The sequence below is a fragment of the Rhinolophus sinicus genome, linkage group LG09 (genome assembly GCF_036562045.2).
Source record: "Rhinolophus sinicus isolate RSC01 linkage group LG09, ASM3656204v1, whole genome shotgun sequence".
In the NCBI taxonomy this organism is placed as follows: domain Eukaryota; kingdom Metazoa; phylum Chordata; class Mammalia; order Chiroptera; family Rhinolophidae; genus Rhinolophus; species Rhinolophus sinicus.
The window spans coordinates 994150-1017518 of NC_133758.1; the positions used below are offsets into that span (position 1 = coordinate 994150).

The following is a 23369-nucleotide window of genomic DNA, read 5'->3' on the forward strand; positions in this document are numbered from 1 at the left end:
GGCTGTGGCTTGTGCCCTCATGTTGAGAATCTGGCGAGAATGTATGAGCCATGAGGACGCTGGCAAGCTGACCTGAGAGGAAGGACGCGCCCGCGTCCACACGCTGCCGTCCGTCTCCGATCTGCGTGTTAACACCTTTGATGCCGCACCACAGAGGCAGCGACAGGCACTGGCCAGCACGTCCTGAAGCCGGAGGGCAGAGGACAGTGTGGCCGCGTGTGGACAACCCGCATCTCAGTCCCCTGTGTGTCCCCTGTGTGTCCCCACCGCCCTGCCCCAGTGCCCTCCAAGTCTCCCCTCAAAATCGTTCACCCTTGAAGTCCAGTCTGCACAAAGCCTGACTATTCTCTTTTTCTTTTTCTAATATATTGATTTGCTCATTTTCTGCTAAAAAGGATGGTTTTCAACTATCAGCACATGTCAATATCAATGGAAAAATGGTCGATTTTTTGAAAACCCCAAAGAAAACTCAAAGATACGGAGGAAGGAAAGCTGTCGCATCCGCACCTGGCCGGACACACAAGGCCTTTCAGGCGCCCCCAAAGGTGGCAGGTTCCCTGCTCACAGGGGCCGAGCTGAGTGCACAGCAGACTGAGAAGGGCTGGGGTTTCTGGGGGCTTCCAGGAGGGGGGACGTCAGCAGGCGCAAAGCAACAGGGAGTCAAGCAGCCAGATGCTCCCTGGGGGACGCAGGGCAAACCCCCAGGCGTCCTGAGGACAAGCTTGCTCTGCGTTCAGCCTGGCTTTGCTGGACCCGCCAATGTGACACTCCCTCCGTCGTCCTCCGCAGTCTCCACTGGGTCTGACACACAAGCCTTTTGTGAGGGGTTTCTAGGTCCGTGTGCCGGCTTCTGTTCCACGCTGTGGCAGGAAAACCCAGTGTGATGGGGTCTCGTGGTGTGTAAAGGACAGCAAGGGGCAGATTAGCGAGGTGACTCCTGCCCCGGAGCCGACCCTGGAGCAAGACCTCGGCCTGAGGAAGACGCGGAGCCTCCGTGCCGCTTGCTCGGTGGCAGCGTTGGGTCTTGAGGCAGCCCTGACTTTATGCTCATCTACGAGACGGCAGGGGGTGGGCGGCTGACCCCAGCCCGCCCGAGCCCAGCGCAGCGATGTGTGGGTCAGTCACTCCCACCTGCACGTCCACAGGAAAACCAGAGGTCTCAGAGGTCCCGCCTGCTCCAAGGGACTGCTCTGCCCTCTGTGTGGGAGGTTCTGTATTTTCAAATACGCTTCTTTGACCTGAGCAACCTGGGATGTCGCCAGGGTTAGGGACCCAGCAGGGTGAAGACAGAGGTGGGGGTGGCAGCATCCTGCCCTGGCCTGTGTGTGAGCCCCCAGGAGGGGTGGCAGCAGAGCTGGCTGAGCAGCTGCCAGTGGTGTGGATCAGAGTTTTGTCTTCGATTTTCCTTGAAAATAGAGGAACGCATTGAAGGTCACTCAGGAAGCCTCTGCCACTTGCCACTGGTCATATCTGGGCGGGACCCAGGGAATGGGCTCCAGGCAGGGTGCCGCCTTTGTCTGGCTCTGCCCACCACTTGTGTCCCTTCGGGCTGACCTTCCAGAGCACCTGGACACGTGGGCTCCACATCAGGGGCCAGTAGAAGAGGAGGCTCTGGCAGCTGAGAACACGGGCGTTTCCTACAAAGCAGACGTGTCAGGCAGGACCGTGAGGCCTGGCTGTGGAGCCCCGGCCCAGCCTTTGCTGGGGACGCACAGCGAGCCTCCCTCTGCGGCAATGTCACTCGCAGAAGCGCTGCTGGGTCTCCAGCGGAAGATGATTTGAGAGGCCAAGTTCAGCGGTTGCATTTTGAAAAGAAATAAGGACAGAGGCCAAGCTGCATCCATGGGGGCTGATGGGCCAGCCCGTCAGATCTGGGCGTGGACAGTGAAATGTGTGAGAAGCAGTCCTGGGGACATCGTGAAATGAAAAGGGCGCAGGGGCTGGGACGAGATAAATTTTTACCAGTTCGGCACATCCACTGACAAATTTGCTGTTTTTGCATTGTTGCCTCGACCTCCTGGTTACTGGGGTGATGACATTACCGTGGAGAGAAGGGCTTATTCTGTGCGATAAATTCAAGCAGACACCACCCACTTTGCCCATGAAGCACACCTAGGAAATTGTGGGAGACGCCGGTTGTTCGCAGGGAGCTGTGGTGCATTCTGGGCTGCAGCCTGCGGTCTCTGCGCAGTAGAAAGGTCTCCGTTTGAGCTGGGCGACCCTCAACGTGCAGAATACTATGAGCTCGGAGGTCACACGAAAGCAAAGCGGGAGGAAAGAAAGAACACGGGGATGTGACAATACTCAGGCACTGGAGGGCGGGGGGTGGGCAGGGCCCTCCAGAGAAGGGGGTGGGGACTAGTGGCCCCCCCTGCACTTTTCCTTCTGCAGCGGGCGCCCCCTCCCCAGAACCGGGAAACAAGCCACATGGGGCCGGGTGCTGAGTGAGGGAGTGGTTGCCTCTCTCCTCAGGCTGCGTCAGCCCCGGACCAGGCCCTGCAGGGACGCGCTGGCTCCTGGAACAGCGGCTGGACAGGTGCTATTCTTTAGTTCGGGAAACAAGGGAGAGCTCCATCCTGCAGTTTCTGGGAACTTGCTTTGGTTTGGGGTATATGTCATTTGGGAAAATAAAGGAAGCAAAACAAAAGAGAACCCAACACTCAAAACACAACAGATGAGCCGGCCTTGCTGCTGGCACGTTAGGACGAGTGGGTGCTCTCCGGGTCCCTGAGCAGGTTCCTGGGTGGGTGGTAATGGCCTGGGACACCGGCCACACTGCAGTGCTGTCATCATGGTGACTTCTCGGCGTCGGGAAGGACACAGGTAACTTGCTCTGGTCAGTGGGCGATCTCGCTGGAGCCCCACCCTCAGCCCCCTACAAAGTACAAAGACAGGCCAGACCCTCCACCGGCTCCACACCCCACACGTCACAGGCGGCCTTCTGGGCCCTCCCTGGCCACTCGCGTGAAGGGGAGGCTTGCTCCCTGCGCGGGCACGGGGCCAGGCGTCCTTGTGCAGACCTGCTGTTCTGTTTCCACTTCAAACCCTTCGCTCGTCTCCCCGCCCCCGCTCCTCTGTCTCTGGTCCCAGAGCGGATCATTCACTGTCAGAGGCCCTTGTTGATGACCACGTGACACGGACACTATCGGCCTTTTTTAATGAGCTAAAGATTATCCCGAGCGATGGCAGGAAGGCAACCGCCACCAGCTCCCCCTGGTCAATAGTGAGTCTGCAGGCAGGGCCGTGGACGCTTCTTTCTGCTGTGGATAGTGGGAGGGCCGCCTGCACGCACCCTCAGGCCTGAAAGGCAGTTGATATCATGACATCACCGTCACTTACAGTCCAGGACTGGGTGCCCAATGGGTGGCGACCTGCCAAGGGACTCAGGTCAGCGTGTGTCATGGGGCTGCTCAGTCCTGCTCCTCTGGGCTCGGTCCCACACCTACCCAGGCCTGGAAGCCACAGCCCTGCACCCAGTCCATGGGGACGGAGGATTTCACCAGGTGATCTGAACACAATGTGCAATGGTCACATTGGCCACGGCACTTTTGGGAACATAGAAGTGAAGGTACAGTTCCATGGGGGTGTCCCGGAAACTTCTTGGAAAATTTGAAGGTGAGAGTTAACCTGGATCAAGGAATCAAGGCAGGGTGTCATCACAGGCAAAGGACAGGTTGGGGACAGAGGCCCGCAGGCCAAAGGGGCTGCTGCAGGTCAGGGGGCAGACCCGTGAGGCCTGGGCTCGGCGGCACTGCCGGGCTGGGTCCCCTGCCGGCTGAGTGCCCTTCCTTCTATGCATCCTTGTCGACAGAGGCAAAGCTCAGAGCTTCTCATCAAACGTGAGCTGAGGTTATACTCCGGTGCGTCTTGGAGGGACGTGGCTGCTGGGAGCATCTGTCACCACCGTCCAAGTCCACGATGATGGGAGAGTGCCCGAGTCACAGGGGCCGGAGGCAGGGTGGCCGGGCGCCCAGGGGGAGGGGCAGTCAGCAATGCTGTTTCCTTCTGGAGGCAGAAGAGAAGGAGCAGCTCACTGGGGAGAGCTCAGCGGGGTGCGAATGGCCCCCAAGTGCCCCATCGCAGACGCACGGCTGGGCCGGCATTCAGCAGGTGAGGCTCAGTGAGACCAGCTTCCTGTACAGGAGAAGAGCATTTGCCTGAAAAGGCAGACGTGTTCTCGCTTCAGCTCCAGCCAGGACCGTTCCCACCAGCCAACGCACAGGGAGCCTGCTCTTCCTTGGAAGCTCTCGGCCAGCGGGAAATTCCAGCTTGGAGCCCGGGAAGCATGCAAACGGCAGAGGACATGGCCAGCCTGGCACACAGGCCTGGGCACAGCAGTGGGTGCCCGCTAGGACCACAGCCAGTTAGATGGGGGCACCCACCTGCTCACCTGTGCCCACCTAAGGGCGCCCGGCTGGTTGTCACGCCGGCCCTTGTTTTGAACAGAAAATAAAATCTCTTTTCTCTACTCCTGCAGCACTTTGAAAGGGGCTTGCACTGGCTTGCCCTCTGTTTCGGGGGTAGTTCAGGCTGTCATTCTGAAGTCGGTTCCCTGGGCTGACGTTCCAGGCCCAGCAGGGCCTTGCTGCCACTGAGGTTCCAGTGAAATGGGTTCCATTGCGTGTTCAGACTCTGGTGGCTGCTGGCCACCTGACCACACACTGCAATCCCTCCCCCTAGGGTTCCGTGGCCTCCTCCTGTCCTGTCTGTCTAGTGCACATCTGCCCTTCCTGCAACGACCCTTCCGGTGGTACAGACCCCACCACATCACCAAGAGAATCTCTTCTTCCAAGACTCTTAAATTCATTCAAATCTGCGAAGATCCTTTCTCCATAGATGGAAACACTTGTAAGTTCCAGGATCAGATGCTTTTAGGGGCCACTGTTCAGCTGACCCCTCATCCGTCTCCCCTCCTTCCTGGGTCGTCCACATGGGTCTCCTACCCGCTGCCCATGCACTGTCTGTGTGCATCACATTTTGTTGATCTGTGACTCGTATCCATTTTGTTTTCCATGGAGCAGGTGACACTGGACATCTGAATGCCAGGCTGGGCGAGGAGACAGATGGGGCCCACCATGGAGTTAAGACATGGGAAGTGTCTGCCCTCAGTGGCCCAGGACACTGGTCTAATTCCTGGGAGGAGGATGGAGGGTATGAGAAGGGCAGTTGCTGACTTCACGGAGTTCAGGCTGGGGTCCGGGTGAGTGTGGCCCATGGGGTAGAGACTCTCCTCAAGGAAGCATTTGGACCTTTTCCTTCCGGCCGACTATTCTCCATTGTATTGAGGCAAAAACAAAGCTTTCGTAAAGCACAAGGAACGCCCTCCTTAGCTCCCTGGAGGGCGGCTGCCCTTGTTGGGACACCTGTGGATAGGCCAGGGCGGGTGCACCGTCTGTCCACAAGGGCTCGGCCCTGTTGTTCGGGGAAACACTGCCCCCTCGCCGGGGTGGGCCCAGGCGTCTCCTGTCCCTGCAGCCACGCCGGCCGGCCGGTGTGCCAGGCCTTGGGGACGGAGGCCGTGCTCCTGCTCTTCATGCTGTGCCCCTCCCCTCTCCCCAGAGCGTTTGATGTGGAATTAAATACACGTCATGTCAACCTGGAATCGGCTCCTGTCTCACCGTGGTGCCTTAGCGAGAACCCGAGTGTGTGGAGGCTTGTGGGCCTGGGGTGGCCGTGTATCGTCTGGTGACAGTAGACGGGGTGTCTGCCCAAGGTCTACATCTGAGCCCACCCAAGGGGCAGCGAGTCGGCCCTTCTCCTACCCCCCAGCACCCACGGAAGCCGCAGCCTCTGAGCCCCTGACAGCCCGTCTACACGAAACCCGGGTTGTGAGGGATTTATAACTCAACCATAAAATCCACTCAAAGCTTGAGGCTGGCAAGAGGGAGCTCACTCAGGAGTGAATTAATTAATGAATTTGTCTTTTCTTTCATCAGTTTGACTGACACCTTCAAACATGCCCCCTTGAGATGTGATCTCAGCAGCTCTCATTGAACAAGAAACTTTCGGCTTGGCCGACGCGTCCAGGGAAAGACCGCACACAGAAATTACCAGCCCCGCGAGAAGCTGGGTGGTGTGTGGAGTGAACAGGGACACGGGGAGTCAGGAGTCCTGAGTGTGAGTCCAGAGGAAGCCCTGTGGCTGTGGCCTAGAGGGCCGTTGGGAGGCCTCTCTCTGCCTCTGCTGACCAGCAAGCCCAGGCTCACCGGGAGCTGACGCTCCAGACACAGCCTCTCGGCAGGGAGCCGAGCACAGCATTCTCAGTCCAGCTTAGCGTTGGTAATGTCGGGTTCTGGAGGGCAGGTGAGCGAGTGGTCAGAATTCCACAAAGATTCCACCAATGGAGGTGAACGGCCGCCTTGCACAGCAAGCACGGCTGCAGCTACTAAAGTGTGGATTCACAACCGTCTGTGGTCACCGAGCCTGGCCTCTGACCGTGAGGTATGACAGTGACTCACTTATGGTTTTCTGCAGTGGGCTGGGACTCGCCAAAAGTAAATGTCAGTTGTTCCGAGAGGGAGTCTGGTCTCTCGGAGGCAGGTTTTCCAGGCAGCAGGTGAGTGGTGGGTTCTGAAAGCAGGGAGCAGCCTCTGTGGGCCGCTGGAGGCCTGGAGGCAGGAGGGGCGCCTGGTCAGCACTTCTTCTAGAAGCAGTGGAGGTGTGCCCAGCCCACTCAGCGCAGGGTCCCGTCTTGTACACCGGTCACTTTGCCTGGCAGACTTGGGAAGAGCAGGGCACGGGGAAGGGTGTGGTGGGGCAGGCGGGAGGGGACGGACTTCCCAGTGACTTCCGTGCTTGATTTCGCATCTGTCTTCGATCTGTTGCCCTAACATTAAGTCATGGTCTGTGCACATTGTTTGATGCTTCTCTTATGTGGCAGTCAGTGTCGTCCGTGGCTCAGCTGGGGCCCAGGGCACTCACACGCTACTGCCAGCGGACTGAGTGCCCCACGGCCGAGTCCTGATGTTGGGGAGAGGGGATGTCGACAGTGGGCTCCCTGTTTGCCACTGTAAAGGTTCATTCTGATGGTACAGCACCCCCATTTCCTTCCGCCAAGCGTCTCTGCAGAGACGAGATTCCTGCCCGTGATTAGATTCCCTGGAAATCCTGCAAGGCCTGTGGAAGAAACGTTCTCATCATACGATCAGTCCCCACACCACTCACCACTGTTTGCTCTGTGAGTTGATTTTAGACAACAGACCCAGGAGCCCGATGTAAAGAATGTAAACACCTAGAGGAGGGGAGCTGAGCTGTGGGAAACTAGTCTCCCCACAGTGTTTGTTGGACGGCTGGTGGCCACGTCCTTGTCGTCTGTCGAAGGGTGAGAACCACTCTTCTTTTGAATGAAAGTCGCCTCCAGTTAGGGCACACTGAGAGATAACTGCTTTTACAGTCTATATTTGGGTAACTACAAAAAAAAAGGCCCAGACCCAAACCAAACAGAAATAAAAACCAGCCAACCAAACAAAAAATTAAAAAGAAAACAACGTTTAAAAGGCCAAGAAACCCTGGCTTAAGAAACCCCAGAAGCTCGTCAGTGATGTGTGGTCACCACGTGTGACCTACTCTGTCAACGCCCGTTACCGCCCTGGTCTTTCCGTGTCCCCTGGCTGCGTAGGGGTTGTTGGACGCTTTATTATTCTTATTCTTGTAATTATTGTTGTTGTTGCTGTTTCCGTGGCAATACAGGGAGTCACCTGATCTGAGTGGGCGTTGACTTCCTGGCGTAGAGACTTCCTGGGACGCTGCTAACTCGGTGGAAAGGAGACTAATGCCCATGCGGCCAGGAGGTGCTGAAGGCCGCTGATGGCGAGGAGAGTTCAGGGCCTGGAAACTGCCTAGAAAGAAACCTTTCCACAAACTGATGCAGCTTGAAGAGGAACACGTTTGGAGAACAGAGAATGGACCTGCTCATACAACAGTGACTGAGGGGCTAGAAATGACACCGCAGAGGGAAATCCCCACAGGTACCTGGGAAGGGTGGTGGGCCAGGAGGTGGGCAGCACGGCCTTGGCGGGTGAGTGTGAACGTGCTGGGACAGGCCCGCAGGCAGCGGGGGCTCCTCACAACCCCTGGGGGGCGACCACCTTCTCTCAGGCTCTTTCACAGACTGTTTGTGTTGGCTCACGACTTGTGGTTTTACGCAGCATTGAAAGGAACCCGTGTTCAGAAATAAGTCAATAGATGACGCCATGTTAGTTCAAGTAAGTTCATCTATGTATCTAGATTGTCAGGACACGTGTACATTTTCTGTGTCAGCCAAAGAAGCCTCGGTCATCGCTAAGGGTGTTCAAACTCATTTACTTGTGTCTTGTTTTGTTTCAGTCTGTATCAATCTTTCCTACCCAATTGTTTTGGGTTCACTTGCAGCCCCCCAAATTCACATGTTGAGGTTTGAACCCCTTGGACTTCAGAATGGGACTGATTTGGAAATAGGGTCATAGCACATGTAACCAGCTAAGATGAGGTCACACTGCACTGGGGCGGCCATGAATCCATGTGACAGGTGTATTTATAAAAGGGGAATCTGGGCACAGACAGGCATGCACATAGGAAGACGAGGACAGAGACCAGAGGGGTGTTTCTGGTAGTGAGGGGACACCCACAGTCTCCAGCAACCAGCAGAAGCTCAGACAGAGCCAGACAGCCCCAGGCAGCACCGGCCACTTTGCCCTGTAAGTCAGTATGACGTGCTGTGAGCTGGGCTCTCTGGGAGGCGTGACAGTGCCGAGCATCATACAGAAACGGGAAGCAAGAGTGTGGTGCTCTGGTGCAGTGACGGGAAGAGCAGATTTAAATCCAGACTTTACTAAGCATTTTTAAAAATCGACAGTAAGAAAAACACTCAATTGTAGGTACCAGGATTTGCACACAGGAAGGGTATGGCTGGGCCCACATGCCTTACTCATTGGCGCCTGGATTCTGGCAGATGCTGGGTGTCTGGGAGCGTTTAATAAATAGCTGTTAACCCAGTGACCAGAAACTGTGCACAAAGAAGGCATTAAGAAAAACAAAGTGTTTGCCCGTTTTATTTGATAACATTTTCCTAATGCTATGAAATGCTGTTTTTCTTTTCTGTTCTTGTTTCTTTTATTTTCTCTTCCTAAATTAAGGTTGTACGGGGTCTTGTTTTACTAGCCAGGAGAAAGATGCAAACATGTCAGACCAGAAATACAAAATCACAGTTATATTAAAGAAAGTAGATAGCGAGTAAAGATTATGTCACAGCACTTGATAAAATTTGTAACAACTTTCAGACAAATCCTAAGAAAAAAAGAAACTCAAACAACAGAGCTTCAGATAAAGAACAGACATTGTCAATGATTATATTTCCCAATGTCACAACAGATAAAAATCCATCTTAAAAATTGTTTTTAAGTAATTTCGTACAGCTTACAATCTTTTATCTATGTAGTCAGTCCAGACAGCACAGAGAACAGGTGTGTGGCAATAGTCAGCTTTTCATAATTTATATTTTAGTCTTACGTTTCGCACAGAAAGTTTTGCCCCATATTTTAGCCTCAGGATTGTCTGTGGTGTTCTTTTCGAGCATCTCATGCATTATTAGGTTATGTTGAAAACTTTAGGTATCAACTGACGCAACTCTTCTTAATTGGGGAAATTGTTTTCTGTTTGAAAGTCAAATAGCAAGTATGATTTATGATGAAATTATATTTTTGGGCAAGGAAAATGTTGGTATAGCTTGAAAATAGGGGTGGGAGGTAGGGAAGAAGATGGGGTCTGGACAAAAAGCGACCCGTGCAAGTACCTCAGGTGTGTGTGTCCAGGAAGTCCCAAGGGCACTGTCTCTTACGTAGGGCACCAACTGAGTGTTTAGCAAAGATGTGACAAGAGGTGAGATTCCAGAATGGGGAGTTTAGTGTATGGGTGGCTTCTGTGCCACGCAAAGGGACACACTCCCATCTGTAGCATGACTCACAAGAAACATCATGCTATGGTAGCTCACGCTATGATGGATCACACATGCTAATTCACACCGTGATGGCTCACGCTGTCGTGGTTCACACCGTGATGAGTCACGCCATGACAATTCACACTGGGATTGTACATAGTATACGAAGCACCTGTAATGTTCCAGGCACTATGCTGGGGTCTTCACATAGATCACGTTCAAAACGATTCAGTGAGGCAGGTATCGCCAAACCCACGTGAAGAGGAGAAAACTGCACCGTTAGGAGAGGCTCTGAGAATCAGGAATCATTTCCCTCTGCTTTCTCCTGTGCATCTTTGGCTGAATGAATTAATGCCAAACGACAAGTTTCCTGAATTTGGCAAAGGGAAAGGCCCAAGGAGAGCACTGCTTGTGTTGACAAATGTCTTCCCACCAGAAGTCCTAGCTCTGTCCACGTGGGCTGGTGAGACCTCCCGTGCAGACATGCACAGGGAGACACAAAGAGAGGCAGAGCATAGCTTTGTGGGGACAGATATTTTAAGGGGATGTAGAGGAGGCAGAGCCTGGAAGAAAGAAAAATGATGGGAAAAGTTGGAAGAGAACAAGGAGAGTAGAGTTCCAGGATCGAATGGAGAGAGAACTCCCAGAAGGAGCGAGCAGTGACAGGTAGTCACAGATCTCGTGCACACTGACAAGTGCATGAAAATGATCTGAGCTGTTCCTGAGGTCGCAGGTACAGAAGGTTGTTCCATGTCGTAGAGCACAGAACGGGAGCCAGGAGCTTGGGGTTGCGGCCACGTGAAACCTGACCACTCCTGGCTTCAGTCTCCTCACCTACCGAGCGCTAGCATCGGCTGTCAACCCGGCACTGCTGCACTTTGCACCACTGTGGGGGCTGGTGGGTGGCTGCAGCGTGTGTCGCAGCACCCAGCCTCCCCCGCAGCGGACGCCAGAGAGCATCCCTGAGTGTGGTGCCTGAAAATATCTCCAGACGTTGTGCAAAGTGGTCAGGAACCGCTGCGTAGACTTCACACCCTCCTGTATGGAGCCCCCACAGGCAGGGGCTGCCTCCTTCGCTTCTAATCTTTTTGCTTCTGAGGCAACAGGTGGGATGTGTGAGAAGAAGGTCAGCACAAGCCATACCTAGGCTTACAAAGAGGGGGTTCTGTTAACCAGAGGCTCCACTCACCAAAAGCTAATGATTTCGTCCCCCGGAGGAAGCTGTGGCATGGCAGGCAGCCACCACCAGGAGGCTGTGCGAGGGGCTGCGTAGAATCAGGTGGGGGCAGAGGCTCGAGCGCCTCCCTCCTGCACCCACCACGCAGTGTCCACCTCGACCACAGGCTTTGCTTCCTCCCCCCATTTTGTTTTCTTATTGACCCTCGTGATTCTGAAGACGTCTGATGAGCCAGGCCTTTGATGACACTGGTAATTTTTTTGCCTTTGAAGAAAAATATTCACCTGAACATGAATGCACAGATGTGTGTGTGTCTACGCCCCGTCTCACATCAATATCTTGTCCGCTCCCCATTTCTTCTCAGCTCGTTTTCTTTTTTTCCCTGATACCGACCGGGCCTCACTGTGTGCCTCACGGCCTCACACATCCTGTCCTGGTGGCCCCCACGCCCCGTGCGTCCTGAGGGTAACCCCGTCAACACAGCTTCAGCTCCCAACACAGGCTGACACCCCCAAACCTAGCACACAGTAGGGCAAAGTATCTGTGAGACAGAGGAGTGAACATGGGAGGATATGAGTGATTATTACCTAACGTTTTTATGGATATTGGCATGGGTGGATTTGTGCCCCCCTCGCCCCCCGACAGCCCAAATTATATGTTGAGCCCTAACTCCCAGCAGTTTAGGGTGTGACGGTGTTTGGAGATGGGTCTTTAAAGAGGTGATTCGGGTGAAATGAAGACTTTAGGGTGGGTTCTAACCGACCATTAGTCCTTCTAGAAAGAGAGGATCAGGACTCAGAAGCACACGGAAGGACGACCACGTGAGGGCACAGGGAGAACAGCGGCCTCGCAGGAGGAACCAGCCCCACCGACACTTTGATCTCAAACTTCCTGCCTCCATAACCACGAGAAATAACTGTTTCTTAAACCACCTGCTCTGTGGCAGGTGTATGTGGCCCTAGAAAACCAAAAGACACAGGAGATGAAACTGGTAAGAAGGTTTTGCTAAGTCCTGGAACTTTCCCATCATTGGGTAATGACAACACCCTCTGTATGTGCTGTGTGTTTTGAAAGATTGAAATCATTCATTCATTCATTCATTCACTCACTCAATTACTTCCTCTGTTACTCCTCAGGCTTTAAGGTCACAGCCAACGCTGAGGTGGCTCAAAGCACCATTCCATTTGCCGCACAGGCCGTGCGTACATGACAGGAGGGGCCGGTCACTCAGTGCTCCTGGCCATTTGCACAGCTTCCCATGACTCCCCTGCTGTGTCGCTTGGCACCGGGATGCACACCTCACGCCTTCATGCCCACATTCCTGATGCGCTCGTGGGTTTGTTATAGACGGACGTCCAGAGGTGGCTCCTGTCCTCGTGGCCTCCTCCTCTTGGCTCCTGATTCTGTCACCCTGTCACCTGTCCGCCTGGTCCATGCAGGAGGTCCCGGCCGTGGGGGAGGGGATGTGTAGCCACAGGCATCTCTGAGTCACAGGGAAATGGCCTGTGCACCTGGTTTTCACACCATATTAGTGTATTCTCCCAAACTCTTTCTCTCAGTCACGTCATAGGAAACCAAAGACAACTGTACCTATAAATATATTTCTCTTATGGCTAATTGTGCGTGAAATATATTCATAAAATAGAACATATTAAAATAGGACTATTTTGGAAAAAAGAAAATGTTTACATGAATTTCTTTTAAGGGTTTACAAAAGAAATGTAGCATTATATGGGTATCATTCTAATAAATTTGGTAAATATTTGGAATCGCTCTTTCCGTAGATTTATAATCAGTTGAAGTATGTCATGGAAATAAAGTAAAATACATGTTAGGATTTCTCCCCTGCCCTCCCCATAATCCATTAGTCTAAGAAATTGCCTTAAAAGCAGCATGTCATTATTTTAGAGTTAAACAGTTAAGCGTTTTTATACAGGAACATCAAAACCATATATGCTTCAAACACCAAACCTTTTTTTAATGGCTTTCAGATAAAACAATTTATTTATGCAATTAACAACAACATGCAATTTCTAATAATTAGCAGATAATAGTTATCTGCAAAGTACTTTATAAAATTGCCTTTGAACTGCATTCGTTCTGTGGGGAATCACTGAAAATTGGACTATAAAATTACCAGAAAATGTACTGCATTAACAAGAATTCTCTGTATTCAGTTTCTCTTCAAATTTATGGGCTTGAATATTTGTAAACATTTGGTTCCATAGACAGAAACCTTATCACCTCACCTTTCCCTCCTATAGTACGTTTGGTTACTACAGGATTTTTATTTTCTTTATTTTAACATTGCTTTCTCCTCTTCCCCCACACCCCCCATAATGAAAACATCATTTTATTATTTCTTCTTTGAGAATTAAAAATAAATACCCAATATGCCATTTTTATTGGTATGGATCAGTTCTTTCTAATTCCCTCTTAGAAACAATATTTTACATTCAGAATTGTAAACCATTTCTATTAAACTGAACTGTCTTTGAAGAAAAACAATAAAAAAACATTAAAGAAATATGTTGAACAAACATCAAGAGAACACTGAATAGGAAAGGGTGTTTTCTGCTCCTTCCTTGTTCTGTAAGAGACATTCCCATCATGTCGTACACAAACAGTACAAATTTGTTCTGCAGTGTTGGAAAATGTCACTTACAGGCACATTTCTGTCCTGTTTTGGACAGATCATTGCATCTTAATGTGTTGCCATAACACAGTGCGGAACACACGTCCGGGTTCCTTCCGCCAAGAGGAGAAGATAAAGCCAGGAACTCTCCGTGTGGTGGCCTGGGGCCTGGCCTGGCCTGGGTGGCCACTGAGACCCTCAGGCCAGTGGCGTGGTGAGGGCCTCATGCACCCCCCTGCTGGTGTGCCCATGCCTTCTGGATGCCACGTCCTGTGTGCCAAGGCCACCTGCTGACTCCTGGCAGGAGAATGACTGTCACCAAGGGCACGTCACGCTCACAGAGGGCAGGGATGCTGTAACGAGAAAAGTGAGGACCTGTCATAGAGGCAGCCTCAGTGACGAGCTGGTCCCCTCAGAGCTCTGGATGTTTCTTTTGGGAGCCAGCCACCCCTGGCATGGGGTGCCCCCAGAGAGCGTCTCCACAGTGAACTCTGGTCCGGGTTCCGGGTGGGGCTACACCATGGCAAAAGAGCTTCTTCACAGGCTGTTAATGTGGGGGCAAAAGGCAGAACGTGTAGTCAGACACCCCTGGGGCATCGCAGCCTCTGCTAAAGACCCTGGGGGAGTGCGGGGTGTGGGACGGGGGGCGCATGGGAGGGCTGCTGACCCCACCAGCCGCACAGCCCAGGTCTGCAGACCCCAATGGCTGTGCCCTGGCGCCTTCCCCTCTGCGGGGCTGGCCACCAGGCTCCCCTCCAGGGACACACAGCGATACTGGTCTTCCTGGGATACCATATTGAAGTCGGAGTGTGTGTGTGTGTGATCATTTATTCATCATTTAGAGCTTCATAGCTAATCAACGGAATCACCCACACCCCAGGACGAAGCCTCCAGGGAGCAGGAATGGATGAATGCCAGAAGAGGCCCCTGCAAAGACCCCTGGGCTTTTCCCGGCCCAGTCACTCTGCTGTAACTTAGCCTGGCTCTGTGACAGGTCTGTCATTGGAGCTTGCTCTCAGAGGCCCAGCCCTTTCCCTGCAAAGCGCATGCCTTTCCCTGCCTCAGTTTACCTTGCTGTGTGGGAAAGGCTTTGGGCAGGACAGCTTTGATCACTGTGCTAAATACATGAAGTGGCCGACCACAGGTTTGCAGGAATCACATTTCAGGTGGAGGGAAGAAAAAGTGGGGAAAATGTGTGCACGCTAAGTGGCCGCAGACACACCAAATAGCCCGACTTCTCAGGCACAAATCTCAGCCCTCCTTGCACATCTGCTCTTTTCTCTCCCCAGTCTCCAAAATAAATCCCCAAATTAACAATAATAAGAAAAGCAGCCAATTGAATTTAAAATGCCTTAGAGGAAAGGAAGTAACCCACAGATTTTAAAAAAAATATATAAAATCCTTTATATTTGTGAAATACTCCAACTAGAAATTTATAATTTTGCATAAAATGGAAAGAATCATTTGGCAGTTTCAGTAAATTTGAAATACAATACATTTTGTGAGGTCTCAACAGCAGTGAGCTTTGGTGAACAGATCGTTTGGCAAACTGGTTATCAGACAACGCTATTCTGCCAACTGGCTTTCAGAGATGGGTTTGCATCTACGAATCGGTTTATCAATGGATTGCTGGTCTCCAAAATGACTTAAGGCAAATTAATGTTTGATAAATTGACCCAAATTTCTCTCTTTCACTAGGAATTTTTAAGTGAACTTGTCATTTTGTGGTGGTTGTTGATTCACATAGATGATCACCGCCCAATTCTTCTTCAATTTGAGTACGTGACCCAAAGCAGCTTCGTAAAGACTTTAAAATGTGTCTTATTTGGTCGATAGATTTTTCTCGTCTCTTGCTCACACTATAAAATCACAGGTTTGTCCCCATTCAATAGACTATACTCATCACCAAGTGCTTTCTCTCCCTCCTTAAATATTTCTCCTTTTTCTCTTCACTCCCTTTGCCCAAATATTTTTATTTAGGGCAGTTGTTTTACTTTGAGGCATAGTTTCACATTTATTTTTGTTGTTATGTGGATAATCACATAACTTTTTTGTAGTTTTCTATTTAGAAAATTGCTTCCTTTTTTTAAAAGCTATTTTTAAGGGTACAATGAAGTAAGCAGAGAAGTCGGTGGAACACTGACGACCTCCGGAAGTTTGAACAAGCATCCACCACTAAGGTGGCATGACGTCGTGTCACTGGTCCTACTGGTCAGAAGACAATGATCTCAGCAGGAACAAGGGGGTGGGAACTCTGCCTGGGAAAGGCTGGATTGGATCAAAGCAAAACAGTAGTCACTCGTTCATCTGTTCAACAAATATTTGCATGCTTCCGCTAGGCACCAGCCACTGTTACTGACCCTGAGAATGAGGGAGCAGCTTCCCATGGGCAGTCGCATGGACAGCAGTTGATCTTAACTCAGAAAACTCAACCTTGCTATTTCAGCCATTTGACTATGGAAACCAAACGAGTTCTTGTGAGAGAATATTTGGATAGTTCAAAAGTTGTAACACGGTCACTTATCCAGGTAGAGGGTATTTTTAAAAGTCAGTTTTATACATATTCAATAAAAATAATGACTAGGGGGCTTAAAATATAATAATTGATCGACTTACTTTCAAATATCTTTAGAGGAAAGAAAACAGAGCCATACCTCTTCAATGGTTTCATCATATCGCTTACCATCTTTAAAAAATATACCGATCCGACAGGGGATGTGTGTATAAAGGTACAGTGGTAGGGGCTTCAACACTTTGGAGGGGTCATTTTGACACTCGTAATTCTTATATCAGGGACAGAAACTATACAGATAGTGACTGAGTTGTTCTCTTTACTCAGAAATGGAGTGTTCTCGTGTTGGGAATGTGGGGGGCATGTACACTTCATATTTAGACACTAATATAATGGGATGGATTGCTTCCCAGGCTTGCTGACTGCAAACCAGCATTCCTTGCTAGATATCAATGTGTGTCTCATGCTCATAACATACGGTGCTGCGAACAGCAGGTTAGAGACACGCAAGGAGTTCAGTCATGGGAGCCACAGGGCAGGCAGACAGTGTCTGTGCAGGTTCTCATTTCTAAGGAGCTTTACATGCAGTGGTTCATTTTCACTAAAGAGTGATCTTGAAATATGTGTGTGTGAGTGTGTGTGTGCGCGTGTATATATATGAAATGAATTACTGTTGTTTCTACTTCACATAAAAAGAAACTGACAATTAGGGAGTTCAAATGACTTGCCACAGAGACTGAAAGCTCTAAATGCAAAACAGAAAGAGGAAGGAAGAAACGCAACGATTTGGGAAGGGGACCCAGTAGATGTCGCCACATGCACCCTCCCCTTCCATCCCTACAGCAACCTGCCCAAGTGGGTGTGACCACCCCCGTTTTACTGTGGGTCATGCAGACCTGAAATGGGGGGCAGGAGCAGTGTGTCCGAGGATCCCCGTTATTGGGTTTTGGGTTGGTGTTCACCTCCTAACCTTACACGGTTTCCACTTCCTTATCATGATGGGATATTTCTGATGTAAATTTTGTGATTATTCTTGGCATCCCTGTTGCCTGTGGTCTTGAAGTTTATAGTTTTCCAAAATAAGGGCTTATGCCGACCAAGCGTAATCCATTGTGTCTGCTAATGGGTGGAACTACAGATTAACACTCCTTGTCACGCTGGCTGATCACAGCCGTGGCAAATGCGCACAGAAGCGCACAATCGCCACCGAAGGTGCGAGGAAATCGAATCTGAGAGCAGTAATTTGGTTTTCTCCGCCATGCTACTCCTTGATCTGTGGAGGCAATCACTCAACACAGTTAAGACAGCTAAATCACATTACCAACCTGCTTAGCTCTGCCTGCGTATTAACTGTCTCCACACTGTGCTCCCTCTGCAGGGTTATTGACATGTGTTCCCAAGACTGAGGAATGCTTTATTGACTTCATAATTATTCTGCGTGTGTGGTTAGCTTGCTTTATATGTACATGTAAGCTTATTTTATGCTCTTTAAAATGTAATAAACCTAAATTATATATGATTCTCCAAGAGCAGACAGGGTATCAGAGCAGAGAGTAGGACTGACTTTCATTGTCTTGACGCACTCACTTAAAAATGGGCATCCCCTCTGCATGCCAGACGCCACGGGGAGTTAAACGTGTAGCAGACGAGCCGCACCTTCAGAAAAAGTTCATGGTGTGATAGGGAAGGTAAAACATAAAGAAATAACATATTTAGCAAAAGTGGGTGCAGGGACCTAGGGGCGGGAACATCCTTTGCTGATTTCGAGGTTCAGGGACTTTTTATGGCTACGATATTTATCTGGATTTGGGAGGATCTGTACAATTTTGAGAACCAGAAAAAGAAAATACTGCTGAGGATTAGGAAAAAAGGGGAAAGGAACTTTCAGTGGGGACCTAGGGCTCTGTGCATGAATCAATTCAGGTACAAAGCTAGAGACTAAGGTGTGGAGACGTCTGTGGTCGGCTCTGCAGGCCGAGTGTGACGCAGCAGGTGTGGGTGAAGGTCTGGCTCACGTCTCTTAGTCAGAACAGCTGGGCTTGAATGCTTATTCTGCTACGTATTGACGGGGCAGCTTCCGTCCTAACCCAAGCCTTAGTTTCCTGATCTATAAAGTGGGGTTAAAAACAGCTCCCCTCTCAGGGTGATTTTCAGAGAGTGAAGGAAGAAACTGAGGTGCTTGGCATGCTTCTTGGCATTCAGAAAGTGGTCACTGCGTGTGTGGGGACAGAGCCAGGAGTGCAGTTTCCAGGCTCTCAGCCTCACGTGGAAAGGTGCTGGCTCAGGTAGTAAATAGCCATCAACTGTGATTGGATGGCCATCAGCTGTGGCTAGTTGGCCGTCAGCTGTAACCAGTGAGCCATTGGCCACTAATATAACTGCCGTGGCTACGCTAGCAGCAAATGGGGGCTAGCAAGGAGATGGTGGCTGAGCTAGCAAGAGTGGATTGCAGTTAGCAAGTGGGGTTGGTTGGCAGAGAAGCGGAACGGGGATTGCAGATCATGTGGCTCCTGCTTCCTGTGTCTCCAACCCGGCCGCCAGCGAGAATATAGAGGTATGACTCCCCTATCTATGGCTCCGTGGGTGTTCCTGTTTGGCCTCACCATATCCTGCGTTCTTGTGTGGGGAGCGGGAGCTGAGACCCCACATGCTACTTGGCATGACAGTGTGTGAACTGTATTTGATTAAAGACACAAACTCCATACAAACAGAGTTGTTGCGCTTACCTGGGCTCAGTGGAGAGAGGAGGAAACAGGAAGCACACAAGCTCTTGGAGACCAGGAAGGAGAGGGAGACCAGTGCAGAGTGCAGAGCGCAGGGCGCAGTGATGCTGGGTGGGGCTCCTTGGGACCAGGACCCGGAGAGGGCCGGGCCTTGCTTAGGGATGGAGGTTGTTGCAGAAGGTTCAAGGCGGTGTTTACTGAGGAAATTCAGTTGGATTTGCCATGCAGAAATAATTTTTAAGAGGGGAGTTTGTAAGAAATTATGAGAAGGAAACAAATTGCACAGGTGAAGCAGTGAGTTGGTGGCGCAGGAGTAATTGAAAGCAGAGGGTGCTTGAGGACTTTGGGGTGGATAACAGAGAAACAAGCCAAGAATAAGCTGGCGGAGACTTCAGGGTCCCAGGGGAAACGTTTAGGCTGCAGGAGGCCTGCAGGGTCAGAATCCCAGGCAGGGACGTTGTCCAGGAGAGAGGGGGATGGAAAACGGAAGGCGCAGAGGGAAGGATCGACAGCAGGGTCCCGGGCAGCACAAGGAGAAGTCTGGTTTGAGGGACGAAGAGGCAAAAGCTGCAGTAGAGTCATGTGAAGTGAGCGGTGACCTCACTCACTGGCAGGCGTCCCCAATGGGGAGTCAGGGCCTGAGCCTTAACTTCGGAGCTCGACTACCTTCCCAGGCTGGATGCAGCACTCAGGGGCTCAGTGTCCTCCCTGGGCCGTGCAGAACGTGACCACCTGGACGGTCCTTCTAACTTTAGGAGGCCGTGTTGTCCTGTTCTCTGTGGGTGGCCTATCGTGTTTCTGTCACTCTGGTTGGAGCAAGGACTTTTATACAAATGCACTTTTGACTTTTAACTAATGCTGCAGTTTAGTAAGTAATGCCTTGTTTTGAAGGGCTGGGTGCTTCCAGTGGGGCAGGGCTGCCCCAGATGTGGATGGGGCGGCCGGGCCCAGCCCGCTGGAGGCCCAGACTGCACGTGCTCAAGCGGCAACGGATCTTTGTGAGGGTCACATGGCCTCCACCGATGGCTGCCTCATGGTTGGTTGTCTGTTTTGGTCTTTTAAAAAATCCCCTATTACAAACTATTTTCATTAGGGAGCATTGAAGGATCTGTAAAGTACAAAAGTTACCAAGCCTGCCACTCAAACATGCGACTGTTAATGTCTTACTGTATATTCCTCTAGTCACTGCTAAGCACGGGCTGTTGGCGTGTTTACATAATTATAATGCTACCACATGAATACTTTTATTTCCCTTTTGTACTTAACGTGCACACTTTCCTACGTTGTCAGTGCTTTGAGACAGGCAGAATTCACAGTGCAGGGATGAGCTCACATGTGGACGGAGGGCGTTTTCAGGGCTCTGGCTGGCAGGGGTTGTGCCGGGCAGGGTGGGTGTGAAGGCGGGCTCAGAGGGCGCAGCCGTTGTCACAGGCTTCCGGAGGACACCCCGGTAGCTGGCTGGTTAAACTCGGCTCTTCCACATTCTATCAAAATCGGTTAAAAATGGGTTGATCTGAGACACTGGAACATGCCTGAAATTCAAGAGCAACACGCTCGGGTTAAATGTGGAGTGTGCCCTGTGGAGGGCAGCAGACAGGCCACCGCAGAAGCAAAGGAAGGGAGGGAGGCCAGCGCTGGCGCCGCGGCTGCGTCAGCTGCCCAGAGAGCGAGAGGACTGACACAGGAAACGGGACTGACGTGTGTGGCGGGACCAGGAGTCCAAGGCCTGTGTGGGGCTGTCTACTCGGGCCCACAGGACAGCGTCTGGGTGTCCCTGCAGACAGTGACCCGTCCCAAGGCGTCGGTCAGAAGGATGATAGTGTCCCACATGCTGGAGCTACAACAGCCTGTCAGTGAAAGTTGTGCCGTCGGCCAGTCCAGAGTTTTTATCGGGGTTCACTAGGGAGCTGTGACTGATTGAATTATTATCCATTCCCCTTAACCCCATCTGCAACCCCCCCCAAGTGGGGCTCAGATCACCTGGCACAAAGCCCCAGCCCGTCCTTGGTAGATCTTCCTGGTGTGACCTGCCCTGTGCATCTCCTCACTACAATAAACCCAGGTGTGGTCCCAGGCCTTAGGGGTTACCCGCTGGGGCCAGGACAGACGCCAGGCCTCTCTGGGTGGAGCCAATCGCTGCACAGTGACTTCGACTTGAGCTGTGCATGTGTAGAAGCTACGAGGTTAAAGGGAAGCCAGGTGTCAGCGAGTCACCTGTGTTGTCAGACTGTTTCCAAATGCTTCGTGCAAACACAAGCCCCATGACAGGTCAACCAGCTTACAAAAGGGACAAGCACAGGGTCCCTGCCTGGGTGGAGGGCAGGCTGTCCCGTGCACACAGAGGAACTGTCACTCTGGCTGGAGGCGCACACATCTCGGGCACAGCCTGATGGTGAGGTGGGTGACCACTCGAGCAGGCAGCAAGACTCCGCCTCACGTGCCAGTCACAACCGGTGACCCCCCAGGTCTGAAAAGTCTCTCACGTGTGACTGTGACCTTGAGAGTTTGATGTCGTCCTGCTCCGACCGCCGGGGAAACACCACGTGCCCTCAGGCACCATCGACGTGTCCTATACCTTTGAGTAAACAGCTCATAAGATGAATCGTGGAAGGCCTAACTCAGTGTTTGTTGAAAAGTTCCTTTGCATTGAATTTTTTCTAAAATTGCAATTTTTTCTAAAACAATTGCAGCAGCCTTTTAATTCATCCCTGCATCCCATTTCCATATATTTTTCTTACAACTTTAATATCCATGTTCTGACCACACATCCTTCAATTTTGAGGGGTGGCTTCTGGAAGCTGGGCTTGGGTGTCCCATCTCAGAGAACAGCAGAGGTTGGTGTGTTTCACCAAGTATCTTTCACGACAAGACCATTTCGGGAGATTAAAACCATCTGTCATCCTTGAAATGAATTCACCCATTCCTCTGGGGGCTTTACGTCTTTATATTATTTGAACTTTGGAATTATGGCAGTGAAGTCGACATACTTGGGAAATCGGTGAGGCTTTTGAGAATTTCATATCAGTCAAAACACTGTCAGCTGGGCGAAAAGGGAGAGTGAGAGCTCAGAATGAAAGAAGGCTGTCAGATCCCCCCAGTTCAGACGAACAAAACCACTCAGCAGAAAATTAGTGTTATCTTTCATGAGACGAGAAAGATGACTCAGAACCACGCGTGACAAAGCACCGACCCCAGACCTGGACACCTAGTGAGTCCCCAGTTTGAAATTACGTGGGGCCAGTGACTCCTCTTCTCCTTCCGTTTTGTCCCCCATGAACCAAAATGCCCGTGATTGGTGCCCCACACTCATCACATCATTGTTTTGAGAGCAGATGACTTACTGTCTAGTTTCACAGGTCTGCGCGTGGGGAGGGGCTCTGCCCCATATTCCTGCCTCTCCCTGACTCAGATCAGGGCTAATGGAAACTAACAGAATCTTTTAGGAGAAGGTGGTGCACCATGTGATCAAGGGCTGCCACTTGTGTTTAGGAGCCTTCGTCAGGCTTTCCTGCAGGCGTGTTCATTCACAGCATTGTGCTTACACACACAGCTGTGTGATTATTTGTGGGCAGTAGCTGCCACTGTGACTTTTAAAGACCACTACACATGCAAATCCAAAATGGGGAAGTTTTATGAACTTTCATTTTGTTTTTAGAATAAAAATGAGGATTGTGACCATTCTTTCCATAAAAGGTTGTCATAATCCAACATTTTACTAAAGTTATTCTTCTCCCCAATTAGCAGAAAGTAATTTACACATACATTTTAGACAAGCGTGGTCTCTCACGGGCTTTGGGAGCTGGAATGAGTCCCACGGCACCACCCCATTTCACAGAAAGAAGACACTCGGGAGAGAAAGGCTTGTGTCAGGGGACACTGTGTGTCAGTGGCTGGCTGCAGAGCACGGCACAAGTTGGCCAAGTCTGAGCTCTTGCCTTGGGTATCAGCTATTTGTGTCTTGTGACCTTGAGTGACACTGAAGCTTGTCCCACCCTCGAGGGAACAGGTGCCGACTTCTGGGCCATCATTCATATACAGAGCGTGTCTGTTAGGAGCTGAGACAAACAGCTCTGGAGGTGTTGTGTGATACTGTACCCACGGGCGGCAGGGTTCCAAACCGGCCCCTGATTGGAGAATCTCAGAGTTCAAAGAGGTCAAATGTTTAATTGAAATGGAATATTTAGACTAAATTGCTAGTGCGCTACTTCAATATTATCGAAGTGCTAATAAATACATTAAAAGACTGTTAGCAAAAGTACTTCCTGCTGAAGAACGATCATCACACGAACACCATCAGCTCAGTTTGTAATATGCAGAGAATGTCGTTTCCAGCTAATTAAATGCATGCATTTTTGATAGCACTTAACAATATGTGGTTAATTATTATTATGCAGGGTTTGTTCTATAGC

At 50.9% G+C, this 23369-nt stretch overlaps 1 long non-coding RNA gene across 2 annotated transcripts; it reads left to right on the plus strand.

Annotated features, from left to right (window-relative positions):
- The first annotated feature begins 6817 nt into the window (after nt 1–6817).
- On the plus strand, nt 6818–13475 carry LOC109436507 (uncharacterized). 2 transcript variants are annotated; one of them, XR_012498686.1, is made up of 3 exons: nt 6818–7967; nt 11860–12081; nt 12227–13475. It is a non-coding gene; the product is annotated as an uncharacterized LOC109436507 (long non-coding RNA). The 2 variants fall into 2 exon arrangements; XR_002136124.2 differs by having other exon boundaries at nt 11869–12081.
- Nucleotides 13476–23369: the final 9894 nt, after the last annotated feature.